At 48.2% G+C, this 15272-nt stretch overlaps 2 protein-coding genes across 4 annotated transcripts in view; both read left to right on the top strand.

Moving 5' to 3' along the window:
* Positions 1–15272, top strand: part of LOC127003667 (uncharacterized) — an 84197-nt gene that overhangs the window by 17400 nt on the left and 51525 nt on the right. For 2 of the 3 annotated variants that reach the window (XM_050870585.1, XM_050870584.1), the window contains exons 4-5: positions 64–338; positions 1069–3450. The gene's annotated coding sequence lies outside the window, so the exon portion shown is untranslated. Of the gene's footprint in view, positions 1–63; positions 392–1068; positions 3451–15272 lie in introns of those variants that run through there. The other variant, XM_050870586.1, reaches the window with a different exon arrangement.
* LOC127003879 (histone-lysine N-methyltransferase SETD1B-like) overlaps positions 9639–15272 on the top strand; it is a 45615-nt gene continuing 39981 nt past the window's right edge. Inside the window, exon 1 of the mRNA XM_050870985.1 lies at positions 9639–10166. The gene's annotated coding sequence lies outside the window, so the exon portion shown is untranslated. The remainder of the gene's footprint in view (positions 10167–15272) is intronic.

The following is a 15272-nucleotide window of genomic DNA, read 5'->3' as shown; positions in this document are numbered from 1 at the left end:
ATTATTATTATTATTATTATTATTATTATTATTTTTTTTTTTTTTTTTACCGCAACACCCCAGGAATTGAGGCCCACCAGTCATCTCCAGCCGGTGTCTCCGAGGCGGTAGTGTGTTCGCCCCCTAGCCCTGCGGCGTCTCCCAGCATCAGTCACACGCCCGTTCATTCCCCATCACCATCAAGTCCCTCCATGACCCGTCCCCGGTCCAAGAGAAGAAGAGCTGCGGAGGCGTCACCTTACACAGAAACCTTCACCCAGCAGCAAGGGAAGCTATTGGAGATGCTAATATCGTCACAAAATGATCACACCGCTGCTTTTACCGAGTTCATGAGTCAGGTGAGCTCCTCGTGGGGTTCGGCTCCCTCAGAGATATTGATATTGATATACAGGTAACTGGATTTACGCGAGTATTGTGTCCTTCAGGAGGTGGCATAAATCCAAAACAATGTAGTAAATCCAACAAGAGGTAGGTTTGTACCTTTATTGCCTACTGTATCACTCTGACTCCTCTCCCTCTCGTGGTTCCTCCTCTGGCTGCCCTTCCCCTCGTGGTAGCACAGCAGCGAGGGTGTTGTTGTTGTTGTTGAGTAGCGTGAGTACTGTATTGTTGTTCAAGTGGCGCGCGGGAAGAACTGAGCTCAGCACGGTCAGCTGTGTGGCCGTGTGAGTCCAGTTGCGTGAGACATCTGGTGGACACTCCATAAAATATCACGTAGAAGTGAAAAAAACGAGTAAATTAAACATTTATTTGGATTTTGGACCACGCGTTATTTAGAAAATGCGTAAACCAAACTCGCGTGAATCGAGAGTTACCTGTATATTTATTGGCCTCTTCTTGTTGTACATTGATAAATTGAGTAGTTACATATTTGTTGAACAGCCCAGGGTCCATTGATATTGATATTGATATATTTATTGGTGGCTCTTTCAGCCACCTCTTCGGATTTTTTTACAGGAGCAGCGAGTAGCGGGCTTTTTTTTATTGTTTCCTTTTTTTGTGTGCCCTTGTGCTGTCTCCTTTGCTGTAAAAAAAATAAAAAATAAAAGTTACATATTTGTTGAACAGCCCAGGTCCATGGAGGGAGAGAAGCAAGAACTCCGGAGAGAAAGAGAGAAGGTTCCAGTGAAGGCAGAAATGGAAATACTCAGGAGACAAAAAGACGAGATTCATCAACACTTGCTGCAGGAGAAGGAAGAACACCTCAGAGAACTCGTGGCACTGCAGGAACAACATACGGCTGACATTAAGGACCTTCAGGATCAGCATATAAATGAAATTAGAGAAATACAGCAACAGCATCTGAAGCAAGTTATGGAGATCTTGTTGCACAGGTGCTGACAAGGACACACCACCATTGCCTTCCCTCTCTCTTGTTTTGTTTTGCGCTGGTAGGCTTCTTCCCAGTAGATCCTGATGGTCGGCCCAAGGCTTCTTCCCAGTGGATCCTGATGGTCGGCCCAAGGCTTCTTCCCAGTGGATCCTGATGGTCAGCCCAAGGCTTCTTCCCGGTGGATCCTGATGGTCGGCCCAAGGCTTCTTCCCCGTGGATCCTGATGGTCAGCCCAAGGCTTCTTCCCGGTGGATCCTGATGGTCGGCCCAAGGCTTCATCCCAGTGGATCCTGATGGTCGGCCCAAGGCTTCTTCCCGGTGGATCCTGATGGTCGGCCCAAGGCTTCTTCCCAGTGGATCCTGATGGTCGGCCCAAGGCTTCTTCCCAGTGGATCCTGATGGTCGGCCTAAGGCTTCTTTCCGGTGGATCCTGATGGTCGGCCCAAGGCTTCTTCCCAGTGGATCCTGATGGTCGGCCCAAGGCTTCTTCCCAGTGGATCCTGATGGTCGGCCTAAGGCTTCTTTCCGGTGGATCCTGATGGTCGGCCCAAGGCTTCTTCCCAGTGGATCCTGATGGTCGGCCCAAGGCTTCTTTCCGGTGGATCCTGATGGTCAGCCCAAGGCTTCTTCCCAGTGGATCCTGATGGTCAGCCCAAGGCTTCTTCCCGGTGGATCCTGATGGTCGGCCCAAGGCTTCTTCCCGGTGGATCCTGATGGTCAGCCCAAGGCTTCTTCCCGGTGGATCCTGATGGTCGGCCCAAAGGTTCTTCCCAGTGGATCCTGATGGTCAGCCCAAGGCTTCTTCCCAGTGGATCCTGATGGTCGGCCCAAGGCTTCTTTCCGGTGGATCCTGATGGTCAGCCCAAGGCTTCTTCCCGGTGGATCCTGATGGTCGGCCCAAGGCTTCCTCCCGGTGGATCCTGATGGTCGGCCCAAGGCTTCTTCCTGGTGGATCCTGATGGTCGGCCCAAGGCTTCTTCCCGGTGGATCCTGATGGTCAGCCCAAGGCTTCTTCCCAGTGGATCCTGATGGTCAGCCCAAGGCTTCTTCCTGGTGGATCCTGATGGTCGGCCCAAGGCTTCTTCCCAGTGTATCCTGATGGTCAGCCCAAGGCTTCTTCCTGGTGGATCCTGATGGTCGGCCCAAGGCTTCTTCCCGGTGGATCCTGATGGTCAGCCCAAGGGTTCTTCCCGGTGGATCCTGATGGTCGGCCCAAGGCTTCTTCCCGGTGGATCCTGATGGTCGGCCCAAGGCTTCTTCCTGGTGGATCCTGATGGTTGGCCCAAGGCTTCTTCCCGGTGGATCCTGATAGTCAGCCCAAGGCTTCTTTCTGGTGGATCCTGATGGTTGGCCCAAGGCTTCTTCCCGGTGGATCCTGATGGTCAGCCCAAGGCTTCTTTCTGGTGGATCCTGATGGTTGGGCCAAGACTTCTTCCCGGTGGATCCTGATGGTCGGCCCAAGGTTTCTTCCCGGTGGATCCTGATGGTCAGCCCAAGGCTTCTTTCTGGTGGATCCTGATGGTTGGCCCAAGGCTTCTTCCCGGTGGGGCCTGATGGTCGGCCCAAGGCTTCTTCCCAGTGGATCCTGATGGTCGGCCCAAGGATTCTTCCCTGTGGATCCTGATGGTCGGCCCAAGGCTTCTTCCTGGTGGATCCTGATGGTCAGCCCAAGGCTTCTTCCCGGTGGATCCTGATGGTCGGCCCAAGGTTTCTTCCCAGTGGATCCTGATGGTCGGCCCAAGGCTTCTTCCCAGTGGATCCTGATGGTTAGCCCAAGGCTTCTTCCCGGTGGCACCAGGGGGGTATGTTTAGGTGTATTTGTGTTATTTGTGGGGGGGGTGCTAGTTTGGGTTGCAGAGGGCTGGGTGATGGCCGGTGGCATGGGGTGCATTGCGGCGGGCGAGAAGGAAGCAACTCAAGCAAGCCCTGTCGCGGGAACAGAGAGGTCTAAGCTGCCAGAGACGAGAGACGTGCCTCGCTAGCTCCGTGCCCCTGCCCGCTTCTGTGAGCCTAGTGCCGTGTCTGTGCCCCTCTCTGAGTGCCTGGAGTTACTGTGCCTTGTAAACCAGTGGTTGTAGGTGCGTGGTTGGAGCTGTTCAGTAAAGTGGAAAACCTGCCCTTTAAGCGTGTCCTTGCCCTGCCTTGCTTCCCTCCTGGTGGGCGGCCTTGGGAGTGTTGGCTACGCGGTGTGTCTCGTGGCTGTTCACGACCGTGTGTGGTGGTCTGGGGTTGAGGCACACTGCCTGCCCGTGCTTGGAATGTAGTGTGCGGGCCGGTGGTGTAACAATATATTATTCATAAATGGGAAGAAATAGGGTTGAATACTAAATAAAAAATAAAAAAAATAACATGTATAATAAGGCGCTTAATATAGGTTGATTTATATAGTGAAATGATTATATAAAAATAGTAGCTTTTTATATAGATATCTTGATTGATTGATTGATTGATAGTTTATTGTTGCAGGTAAACAACAAGGGAGAAGGGAGGAACATGCCATCCCAACCCCCAGGCAGTACAGAGTGTGATTATACAACTATTAATACATGTGTAGGCAGCACCATGAAATTAAAAAGATACAATGGTAGGAAGGAAAGCACAACAAGGGAAGGGGCAATACCTCCCCCTGGACAATAAGACAATAAAATGTGGGGACGGAGAACATTGCCCAAGCACTAGATGGGAATGAATACAGAGATAGAGTAAATACTAGTCCTTAAAGTAAAATACTGCAGAGATCACAGCCTTGTATAGCACGGCAGTAGTTCAGGCTGCCACACACGGCATCACCACCTTGGTGCAAACTGAGGGTGTTCTTTGAGGATAGCAGGGAGGACATCATGGTTCAGGAGCCAACAAATTGTCTGGGGCAGGTCAAGGCAGTCCCGTGGCTTAAACTTAGCAATGAGTGGTCTTTCCATGACATAGTGATGCAGTGTGTGGCCCCTCGGCCTGGCACAGAGCGTGCAGCAGACACCAGGGGAGTTACTAACCTCCCAGTAGTACCTATAGCCTAGCCTAAGGCGCATTGCTACCACATCCTGAGGGGCACTGTGTCGCCCATAGGGGTAAACACAGCGCTGGGAGACACTAACATAGTGGAGGCTGCTGGCGCTGCCATTGTCACAGCAGTGTCTGAGTTGGGTAGCAATGCTATCACGTGAATAATGCCTAAGTCTATTCTTAACATAGCTAAGCGTATAGTCAGTGCCAGGGTCCACTGTGTCATCCTGAAGGGCTCGTCGAGCAAGGCAGTCTGCCTTCTCATTGAGCTGGATGCCCACATGAGAGGGCACCCAGGTGAAGTGGACCGTGGCACCTGCGGCCTCAAGGGCACGGACGGCAGTCAGGCACTTAGCTACAAGATCACAGTCGGCAGGGGAGGAGGACACAAGTTCATGCAATGCAGCCTGGCTATCGACAAACAAGTAGACATTTTCGTGCAAAGCTGCTACAGTGTGGAGAGCCTCAAGGATGGCATACAGCTCAGCCCGGGTCGAGGACAGGTACCCCGGCAGCCGCCTGGTAACCTCAATGTCAGTGTACTGGGTGGGGGACGCGTAATCCCGGATAAACACGCCACAGCCCGACCTGCTGCCATCTACGGAGCCATCACAGTACACATGGACAGCCCGAACACGGGGGTACTTGGACAGTTTGACCATGAAGTGATCCTGGAGGACATGGGAAGCCAATCACGTTTAGGGAAAGGTAGTTGTTCAACGTCTACACTGACACGATAGGGAGGCCAGGCAGGTTGGGCCGGGGAGTAAACTAGGCCTAAGCACGCTTCTAACACACCAGTCTCTGCTAACATGAGATAAATTTTCCTAAGGTAGGAGGTAACAGGAGCCCTGGAGTCACGGTGCAGAGTTACCAGTGCCTGGTGAAGGGGCACTGCACCAGCACGAAGCAGGCGGCTGACGGTGCGACAAGTAATTTCCCAGATTCTGTCCACAACACGAGGCAGATTCAGTTCTGCCCTCATGACCTCAAGTTTTGCAGTTCTGGGGCACCCCAGAATGAGGCGCATGGCCTCATTTTGAATAAGTTCCAAGGGGTGAAGTTGTGCCGCACTAAACTGTACCAAAACAGGGGCAGCATAATCAATGAGGGACCTGACGACAGAAAGGTAAAACATCCTGAGGACAGGGATGCCGACTCCAAGGCCCCTGTTAGCCAAGACCTTAAGAGGAGCTAACCTAGGAAGGCAGATGTTCTGAACATGAGTGACGCTCTGCACAGATTTCTGGAAGCTGACAGGGGCGCCTAAGTACTTGTATGTACTTAAAATGATTGTAATGCAAGATAGTCAACATATTGAAGTGTTCATATATGAATGTTTATGCAGATATATTATTTTTTTGTGGCGTGAGGAAGGTTTTTCGTCGCGGCGCGTGAAATGAGTCAGATTCGGCGAATGTTCGTCGCGACTTTTGGTCAAGCTCAAGCAAAAACTACTGAAGCTAGGAAGGCGTGCTTGGCGGCAAATCAAAGCTCTATTAATACAGATTAATAATCAGAAAAAATTGAAAAGCACTAAATAAATAAAAAAGTTATAAGCAAAAAACTAGGACGTGTTCAAATCGCGGCAAAAGGGCCGAAAAACAGGCTATATTGTGAAGGTTCAACGACAAACTTGGAATCGAGCAATCAAAAAATCCTTCGAGCTGGTCAAACTACATTGCTTGGAGGGGCTACATGCTATACTACAGCCTTGTAGAGGCAATAGCAAGGCCACAGTAGACAAAAACGGCAGAGTGTCTGGAGTTCGTCAAAATCGCTCTCAAAAGGGTTTACGTTTCGAGCTCTAGCGACGAAACTACTGGGGGTAGGGAAATGTTATGCATGATATTGTAAAGCACATTGGCAGGGCTAAATTATTTGTTAAATAAGTTTTTTGAAATTCTCAAAAAAAATAGTGGGTTTCAAGGTTGGGAACCCAAAAATAGTTTTTTTTCAGTCTTTTTTTGCGAATTTATTCTATTTTTTACCCTTTCGAGTCGGTTTTTGAGCCCAGTCGCTTATTAAAAAAAATATAGCCCTTTCATTTTGCCGTCGATTGATACCAAAAATATCTCTGTAGCCCCAGAAATAAGGGAGTTATGGCGATTCGCACCAAAGCGGTTGATTTTCCAAAATTCGCGACTTAATGACAAGGGCGCCGCAAAATCAAAAGAGTCCGCCGTCCATTACTTGAGATGTCACTGGCTATGATGATGTTAGGACTCTGAGAGACAGACAGAGACAGAGAGAGGCAGAGACAGAGAGAGACAGCGACTGAGAGAGAGACAGACAGAGAGAGACAGAGACTGAGAGACAGAGACAGACAGACAGAGAGACAGAGAGCGACAGACAGAGACAGAGAGAGACAGACAAACAGAGACAGAGACAGACAGAGACAGAGACTGAGAGAGAGACAGAGACAAAGAGAGACAGAGACTGAGAGAGAGACAGAGACAAAGAGAGACAGAGACTGAGACAGACAGACACAGAGAGAGAGAGAGAGAGAGAGAGAGAGAGAGAGAGAGAGAGAGAGAGAGAGAGAGAGAGAGAGATCCTTTCTATAACGATCTCCCCTCCTCCTCTTCCTCCTCCTCCTCCTCCTTCCCCATCTATCCCCATCCTCCTCTCCTCCCTCCCTCCTCAAAATATCCTGCGTATATGAAGAAGAATGAAAGGAAGAAAGAAAAAACAAAGAAAGTGAAAAAGACAAAGCAAGAAAGAAATAAGGAAATAAAGAAAGAGAGAAGAAGAATGAAAGAGAAAGAAAGGGGAGAGAGAAAAAGAGAAATCAAGAATGAAATAAAGAAATAAAGAGAGAAAAAACAAACAAAGAGAGAAAGAAGGAGAAAGAGAAAAAGAATGAGAGAAGAAGAATGGGAGAAAGAAAGAAAGCAAGCAAAATAAAGAGAGGAAAAAAGATAAAGAAAGAAAAAATGAAATAAATAAATAAATAAAGGAGAAATAGAGAAGAAAAAAGGTAAAGAAAGAAAGAAATGAAGACAGTAAAAATGAAAGAGCAAAAGGTTGAAAAATAAAAGAAGAAAAATGAAAGAAAGAGAAAAAGGAGAAAAAGAAAGAAAGAAACAAAGAAAGTAAAGAGAAAGACAGAGAAAGAAAAAAAGGAAGAAAAGAGGAGAAAGAAACAAGAATGAAGGAAAAAGAGAGAGGATCGAAGAATGAAAGAGAAAAAAAAAAGGAGAAAGAGAAGGCAAGTAAAAAAGGAAAGAAGAAAGAAAGATAGAGAAAGAAACAAGAAAGAGGAAGAAAAGAGAAGGGGAAAGAAAGAAACAAGAATGAAGGAGAAAGAGAGAGGAAGAATGAAAGAGAAAGAAAGGAGAAAGAGAAAGCAAGTAAGAAAGGAAAGAAGAAAGAAAGAAAGAGAGGAAGACAGGAAGAGAGTAAGAAAGGAAGGAATAGAGAAAGAGGAAGATAATTATCTCTGCTAATCCTCCCCCAATGGGAAAACACCCGCCCTCTTCATTCATTACTTCCTCCTTCCCTCCCAAATCACACCGCTACTTCTGAGATGCTAACGCGTGAATTTTGTCTTCACTTCTCCCCGGCTCCCGCAGTACGGGGTTCTATCCATGCCCGGCCATAGCACTTAAAGGGTTAAGGTCGACCGATGCGCAGCCCGTTGAAGACGTCATGGGAAGTGAGCTCTCACTCTCTCTCTTTCATAATTCAGCGGTAACTAGGTTATTCTCAAAGGAGGAAGTCTCTCTCTCTCTCTCTCTCTCTCTCTCTCTCTCTCTCTCTCTCTCTCTCTCTCTCTCTCTCTCTCACACACACACACACACACACACACAGAGAGAGAGAGAGAGAGAGAGAGAGAGAGAGAGAGAGAGAGAGAGAGAGAGAGAGAGAGAGAGAGAGAGAGAGAGAGAGAGAGAGTAAAAAACAGCGAGTGGAGATCATCGCGGTGTAAAGCCGGTATTTCACGGGATGAACGATATGTTGCTCGGGACCCGGCCAGACCTTCGGGCGGTGACTTTCGCTTAGCTGCTGAGGGCTAAGTCTATATATACCAAGTCAAGTCACTCTCCTTCAAAACTGCGACCGGTACGCGCAGGAGGCGGTTTTGGGTTCGGAGCAGCGGGATGACGTCACTTGGAGCCAAAAAAAAATACCCGCCAGTTCAGGGGTGACTAAAGTTACGGCCGTGTGTGCACTCTGGATGTGCATTCTCGCCTTCTTTCACAGCGCGTTCAGGCAAGCCACTGACGAAAAAATATGTCTTTTTATTGTGCTATTGCGTGACTGTAATTCCAATGCCTACAAACGGCGGTGTGGGGTGTGAGGGAGGGCATGTTGAAGTGATTGATTTAAATTAGTCCGCCTTTCCTCATTTTCTCTAAATCCCTGTTTCTACATTCTCTAGTTTGGCTCCAAGCAGTGTCACGCCTCGGCCACGCCTCGGCCGTGTCTCCTCCCACAAACCTGCCTATGACTTGACTTGCTGTATATATAGACATAGGCTGAGGGAACATGACATGCAGTAATCACACGAGGATATATACGTTTGATTGGCATTGGGCAATCTTGGTCTTGACTTTCAGGGACCGTATACCTATACTTTCAAGTAGAAATAGATGTTGATTAATTTCAGTCAGTCATGTTATGTTTCAGTATAGTTATTCTTACACAAAAACAAAAAGGCATTTACATTAAATTCACACCTCACCCTTCCTCCCTCCCTTCCTCATATATCTCACCTATAGATGAATATGAGATGAATTTAATACGAGTTGCTCAGTTGATACAAATACGGCTGGAGATTTAAATGTAATGGTTAACAGTTTTAAAGACAGGAAAGGCAGAAGGTTAAATAATAGCAAGTGCTCACTAGTAGTATTGTGGAGCGACAATGGCTGTTAGAGGAAGGTGTGACACAGGTGTGCTCAGTGGACGACACGTGTGGCTGGGAAACAGAAATACCAAGGAGAGCGTGTGCTACCGTTTGAAAAGCGCGGCGAAAACAGGGCCAATAATGGCGTCCAAATCTTGTCGGGACTCTCTCTATCAAGGGACTCTACAGATCACGAGCAAAGATAATTTAACTCTAAAGTCTAAATGGAAGACGCTATAACATAATTGTGCTAGTCGTGGCGTTGCTCTCCGCTGAGTGTCTGGCAACACTTGGTTGTGTTCCTCCTCTGTAATATTTATAGTTTTTGTGTTGTGCATTATTTGTGTGTATGTAATGTGAATAGTTATTAGCATAATCTTGCTAGTGGTAGCGACTCCTGGCACTGCGTGATCAGGTGCTGGCAACTCTGTGGTGTGTGTGTGTGTGTCCTCTGTATTGTGTAGTATTTATAGTTCGGCTTATGTGCAGGGTGCATTATGTAGCGATGTGTAGCAATGTGAACAGTTAACAGAACTCCGCTAGCGGTAGTGCGACCCCGTGCTGGGCAGCAGCGTGTGTCTGGCAACACTGTGTGTGTGTGTGTGTGTGTGTTGTTGTGGTTGTCCCTCAAACCTTCGGCGCGGCACACGGGCGGCTGCTGCTGCCAGGCCACACACGCCTTCATCCTGCAGGAGTCAGTAAGGGAAACTCGACAGGATCTGATGCCCATCCTGGTGACAGAACGACAAACTTAAACACCTGCTGCTAGCATCGACCACTGACGGGGAGGCTACAGCCTGACTAGCCGCCCCATAAAACACTCCAGCAGGAGAGGAACACGGTGGGCGGGGAAGGACAAACCTGTGTGCCTCACACACCCCAGCAGCGGGGCCCTGATGCTGCCGCCCCCTCCTGACGACGACCCTCGGCCAGCACACCCCCGTGTGGCGACACAGCCCTGCACCAGCCCCGTGTGAGGTGAGTCGTCACGTGGTGGTGGCCACGTCCGTCCCCAGTGGCAGTGACCTGCCCCAGTGTGTGTGTGTGTGTGTGTGTGTGAGGTGAGTTGTCCCGTGGTGGTGGCCACGTCCGTCCCCTGTGGCAGTGACCTGCCCCGGTGTGTGTGTGTGTGTGTGTTGTCCCGTGGTGGTGGCCACGTCCGTCCCCTGTGGCAGTGACCTGCCCCGGTGTGTGTGTGTGTGTGTTGTCCCGTGGTGGTGGCCACGTCCGTCCCCTGTGGCAGTGACCTGCCCCCGTGTGTGTGTGTGTGTTGTCCCGTGGTGGTGGCCACGTCCGTCCCCTGTGGCAGTGACCTGCCCCGGTGTGTGCGTGTGTGTGTGTGTGTGTGTGTGTGTGAGGTGAGTTTTCCCGTGGTGGTGGCCACGTCCGTCCCCTGTGGCAGTGACCTGCCCCGGTGTGTGTGTGTGTGTGTGTGTGTGTGTGTGAGGTGAGTTGTCCCGTGGTGGTGGCCACGTCCGTCCCCTGTGGCAGTGACCTGCCCCGGTGTGTGTGTGTGTGCTTACCTATTTAAAGATAGGGTATTATTCTAGTGTTTGCCCATACTCATCCCTTGCAACCAAAATTGGCTAGGGGGCCATTGAGACTTTGGGGAATGCGGTGGTAAACATGAAATGCGTCGCAAATGTATAGTTTTTGAGTTACGGGGGGCTGAAAAATACCCTAGATGTAGGGAAACTCCTTACAATTACTTAGATGTAGGGAAATTTCATACATTCCGTTTTTTTTTTACAACGTACGGAAACCAAGCATGGTAATTATTGAAAATCACTCCGCACCTCGAAAATACAATATTAAGCCTCCATATTGTACTTAAGGGCATATTATACATACGGACGATGTGTTTACATGGCAACACCATTGCAGTATGAGCAGCGTTGCCAACAATCCGGTTAGCAATGGTACGCTAGGTTAGCGATGGTACGTTTAGTTAGCGATTAACCCACGCATGAGACCAGGTGTACCACGCATGGTTATTTTTTTTTTTTAGAACACGCACCTTTACCTAATACTATTTCCGATGGTATGCTATGTTAGCTATGGTACGCTTAGTTAGCCATTAGCCCATGCATGAGACCAGGTGTACCACGCGTGGCTATTTTTTTTTTAGAACACGCACCTTTACCTAATACTACAGTAAAACCCCGATTATCCGAAAAACCGGATTATCCGAAATTGATCTGGATAATGCAATTAATTTTTTTTTCTATACTAAAACGTTATAAAACATCAAAAATAAATAAAAGTAACTACATATGTACTATATTAACACATTTAAAATTGATCAGAACAGTTAAAATGAATATGCTTTCTAATACGTATTGCCGTAATAGCTTGTAACGAATAGATCAATGTATTAGACAAAAAACATTAAACAAACTCTCAACAACACCACGTCCGCACCTTCGCCCCAGCAAGGACGTAGGTGCGGCGAACGAACAAACTACTGCACGACTACTCTCACACCGTACTCTCAAGACAACGACACAAACACGACTCCCCTCTCCACTCCATGCCATATTCCCCTTCCAACATAGGAGTTGCGCGATAATATGAGTCATCATACTGTGTCTCCACCTGCACGATGCATCAAGGTCACACTTGCAAGCTTGCACAACCATTCACAATCGCACTCTGCAACATTCACAATTCAGATCTGCAACGCTCACAAGTATCAACATACACTGGTCCAGACAAGGAGACACACAGACAGACATACAATAAAACATTTACATCACATGTTTTAAGCGTACTACTTAGTTTAGCATAGCGTGTGTTTGTTTGGTATCATTGTTTACATCGTCAGTCGGCGGCAGTCGCGTCACACACTTCACACTTCACTTCACACTTTTAGATAAAAAGCAGCAGCGACAGCATCCTCATCCATCCTGGCTAATGGTCCGTCCATACTAGCTACATGTGTTCTAATGAGAAAATAAGAACCAAGGTGCAAGATCAAAGTGATATTCATCCAAACGAGAAAGCAAGACACAATGCCGACGATCAAACTGGCGGCGATCAAAATGGCGGCCATAAATCCGGATTATCCGAAAAATCGGCTTATCCGAAAGAGGCTTCCCCCCTTCCATTTCGGATAATCGGGGTTTTACTGTATTTCCGATGGTACGCTAGGTTAGCGATGGTACGCTTAGTTAGCCATTAGCCCACGCATGTGAGACCAGGTCCACCACACGTGGTTATTTTTTTTTTAGAACACGCACCTTTACCTAATATTTACGATGGTACGCTTAGTTAGCCATTAGCCCACGCATGTGAGACCAGGTCCACCACGCATGGTTATTTTTTTTTTTAGAACATGCACCTTTACCCAAAGGGTTTTGTGAAGGTTTGGGCCGGGTCAGCAGGGGGGTCGAGGGGGGCGAAGCCCCCCGTTAGCAGGTTGTAAAGTTTGGTTGGAGTAGTTTAAATATGCTCCCCCACCCAAGTACCCCGAGTTCACGCAGGTCCCCCAAGATCGTTGGGTTAAGTGGATTAATTCGGCTTCTTTAATTTTAAGTACTTTTTTTTTTTTTTTACTATGATATATGGAGGCGTATTATCGTATTCTGGAGGCGCGGAGTCAATATCCACAATCACCTTGTATACTGGGAATACGAGCCCGTGAAGCAGATTCAAAATCCGGTCAGTAAGGATTCACGTGTTCGAACAGCTCGGGCAGGAGGTTTGAGAGCCTGCACTTCCTGCACAACCCGCAGTACTGTTTAAGGCGCGGCGTTGGACGGATTCCGGCTAGCCGGTGGTTTTACTTTTGTCAGTGATAAACAATGAAGATACACTGTGTTTGGTGCCACGGACTCTACTTGGAGGACAGAAACCTTGTGATGAGGTGACAACTTACTAGAGAGGGCATGAGTGTGGTGTAAGCGGTTTATGTGAGCACAGATGGCCGCCGGTGCCACGCCAGATGGTGAGGTGAGCATCGTTTGGTGGGTTCACTACGCTTCTCTCCCAAAACAAGCTTGGGGATCCAGTGAGTGCGTGGTTTCCATATGGGAAACACTAAATTCGTCGCAAACGCTTATTTTAGTGGTGGTGGGAGGAAGAATTCCCTAAATTTAGGGAATTTCCCTAGATCCAGGGAGTTTTTATCCCCCCCCCACACACACTAAAAAAATATGCGAATGCAACGGATTTCGTGTCCCCCACCCGAAACCCCGCATTCCCACCAGGTCCCCAGGCTTGTATGGGGGGGAGGGGGGAGTATGGGCAAACACTAGAATTTTACCAAAGATAGTGGGGAATTAAGAAGTGTTCTTCTTGTGATGATCCCCACCTCTAAGACCTGTCAGCCACCTGTCCCAGTCCTATGTGCCTATCATACCTAGTCTTAAACGTGGCTATTGATGGGGCGGTTACTACACTCTCTGGGAGTGCATTCCAGGGGTCAATAACCCTGAGGGAAAACCAGTTCCCTTTCATTGTGGTGCGCCAGTGGTTTGGTTTGCTCAGCTTCATGGAGTGGCCCCGCAGATGGTTCTTGTTCAGCTGGAAGAATTTTGTGTAGGGGACGTCCTCATAGCCATGCAGGAGCTTGAAGGTCTGGATCATGTCTCCCCTCACTCTCCTCTCCTTCAGTGTCTGTAGACCGAGGCGCTGGCAGCGTGCCTCATAGGGCAGTTGGGCAAGGCCTGGTACCAGTTTCGTTGCCCTCCTCTGCACCCTATCAATGGCTTGAATGTCGCGCACCAGGTAAGGAGACCATGCCTGGGCTCCATAGTCCATTATGGGGCGGACCAGAGAGAGGTACAGTGGCAACAAAATGTCCTTGGTGAGCACGCTTAAATTCCTCTTAATAATGCCCAGTCTGCTGTTCGCCTTAGCAGCCACCATTGTTGTATGGGTTGAGGACTTCAGATCGTGTGCCGCAACTACTCCGAGGTCCTTTTCCTGTGTTGATTTCTCCAACTTACTGCTGTTCAGCTGGTAGTCCGTTAGCTGGTTGTTGCGGCCTATATGCATGGTCTTGCACTTACTCGTGTTAAATGTGAGCAACCACTTGGCGCTCCAATCCTCCAGGCGCTTCATATCATGGAGAGCCTCTGCATCGTCCTTGGTCTTCATTACTCTATATTTTTGCATCGGCCGCAAACAAACTGGCTGTTGACTCAAGGTTATTGTTGATGTCATTTATATACTCCAGGAAAAGGACTGGTCCTAGGACTGAACCTTGTGGTACTCCACTTAGCACTGGTAGCCAACCTGAACGTTCCTTCCTGATGCATACCTGGTGAAATCTGCCTGTAAGAAAGCTTATTCAACTCAGAACATCGCCGTCTATACCTATAGCTCTCAACTTGACCATCAGCCTCTCATGGGGAACTCTATCAAAAGCCTTCTCACAGTCAAGATAGTTCACATCTACAGAGTGTCCGCAGTCCACAGCGTTGGTCAGGTTGTCTAGGTAGCACAACATATTAGTCAGGCAGCTCCTGTTCTTTCTAAAGCCATGTTGTGCGTCCGTTATGAGTGTGTTGTCTGTGAGGTGCTGTACTATGCTTTCTCTGATGATCTTCTCCATGACTTTGGATGCTATGCTGCTCAACGATATTGGTCGGTAGTTGAGTGGATTTTCCGTGCTCCCTTTCTTATGTATGGGTGAGATGTTAGCCTTCCTCCAGTCAGGTGGCACATCACCAGTCCTCAAAGATGTTGCATATATGTCCATGAGCGGAGCACACAGTATGTCAGCACATTGCTTTAATACATAAGGCGATATTCCATCCGGTCCTGGGGCTTTGCTGTCAACGAGTTCAGAGAGTTTCTTCTTGACTTTCTCCTTAGGTATGCTGATGTCATTTAGTTTCGTTCCATGGTACACTTGACTTGATGCTGCGATGTTCTGGCTTGTGTCTTCCCTAACAAACACTGTGTTGAAGGCTCTGTTCATCTCTTGGGCAATCTCTCTGTCTTCTTCTATGTCTTCTCCGTCGGTGGTTTTCAATTTCGTAATGCGTTCCTTTACGGTGGTTTTAGATTGTACATATGCCCAGAAATGCTTTGTGTTGTTTGTGGCATCGTTCACCACCTTCTTCTCAAAGTCATATT

The sequence above is a fragment of the Eriocheir sinensis genome, chromosome 26 (assembly GCF_024679095.1).
Source record: "Eriocheir sinensis breed Jianghai 21 chromosome 26, ASM2467909v1, whole genome shotgun sequence".
NCBI lineage: Eukaryota > Metazoa > Arthropoda > Malacostraca > Decapoda > Varunidae > Eriocheir > Eriocheir sinensis.
This window is presented reverse-complemented; position numbering and strand designations above follow the sequence as displayed.